The sequence below is a fragment of the Macadamia integrifolia genome, chromosome 11 (genome assembly GCF_013358625.1).
Source record: "Macadamia integrifolia cultivar HAES 741 chromosome 11, SCU_Mint_v3, whole genome shotgun sequence".
Taxonomy (NCBI): domain Eukaryota; kingdom Viridiplantae; phylum Streptophyta; class Magnoliopsida; order Proteales; family Proteaceae; genus Macadamia; species Macadamia integrifolia.
The window spans coordinates 26,653,461-26,655,055 of NC_056567.1; positions in this window are offsets into that span (position 1 = coordinate 26,653,461).

Below are 1,595 nucleotides of genomic sequence, written 5' to 3' on the forward strand. Positions count from 1 at the left end.
CCCCCCCCCCCCACTCTTGAATCTTCTTTGGCTGTTGTGTTGCCTCTCTTGGCTTTGTTGTTTCTCTATGTGGCAATCTGTCACAATCTCTCCCCCACCTATCTTGGCTTTTTTTTATTTTTTTCCTGTGTGGCAATCTGTCACAACCTCTCTCCCTCCTCTCTTGGCTTTGTCGTTTTTCTATGTGGCAATCTGTCACAACTTCTCCCCCTCCTCTCTTGGTGTTTGTGATGCCTTTCTTGGTTATGTTTTTTTGTTCTAATTTGTGGCAAATTGTCTTTCCATCGACCACTTGCTTGCTAAGGGTTCCTTGCCATAGAGAGGTGCTAAACTCTCACTCTCTTTGGCTGCATTGGTTTGAGTGAAAAATCTTTGGTTTTCTGGCTACCCACTTTTTCAACCGCTTGTAAGATAAGGAAATGGTAATTATCCTTTTATTCAGTTCTTTTCCTCTGTTCTTGACCTGGGCTATGAGGCAGAGTCTGTCTGTTTTCACATTTTTGATGTACCCAAATGCTTTAGACTTCTATTATCATTTTTGCCGAGTACAATAATGGACAGCTTTTTGTTTGCTGAGAAAAACCTGCTTGACCCCCTCCATATCTAGTGCAACTTAGGAGGATTATGCTGGAGGTGGCTCTTGCTTTGCGGAGAAAGGCGAGACTTCTCTACCAAACCAGGTAATAGAATCCTATTTATCTATTCCGTTCTGTGATACCAATATGAGAATCCCTTGCTGGTCTTCCCTCTCCCTTTCTCTTCTATATTGGACCCATTCCTGATCATTGGAGATTTTAATGAAGTTCTTGCCCCCTCTGACAAATTTGGAGGACGCCCGGTACAGGTGAGATCCGGTGCGAGAAACGTAAGTTTCTAGTGAACCTATCATAAGTGAATGGGGTTAGCATTTCACCACCTTGGGGTCAAAACTAATAATATTTGATGGTTAAATCATGTTTAAAACCATAAAAGAAGGTTGCCCGTCCGTTTTGGGTCCATCCGTCTATCAATTGCCGCCCATCTGTTTCTGGATATTATCTCGTTTTTCAATTTGGATGAGATCATACCTATTGGACCACGTTTCACTTTGTATAATAATCAAAAGCCACCCAATCTAATCAAGGAATGCCTTGATAGAGCTTTGCCTCCTCCTCCTGGTCTTCATAATTTCCCAATGCTTAGCTGTCCAAATTATCTTCTGTTGGCCCTGACCATAATTCCATGGTGATCAACACCTATATGAAGCGTTATTCTTTCAAGAAACTATTCCACTATCAGGATGCGTGGGCCTCTGATGAGCACATTTATGTGTGAAATCTAGGGTAGTAAAACATGCATTTTACATATTTAGAATGGAGCTACCTTGGGTTTTACTCTCTTTTTGCAGGTTTTATATTTTTAAGGCCTTAAGGATTATCGGGTGTTATATCTTCAATTTTACACGTAAAGAGGTCCTATTTCTTTCCATGGTTGCGAAGATGACGAAATTCTGAGCAAGATGGACGTGTTCAATTAAAAGTACACATTCGTTTGGTCACCCGTACAAATGATTATTCTTTTTCGGGTCAGAAAAAGAATAATGGATCAGAACTGAA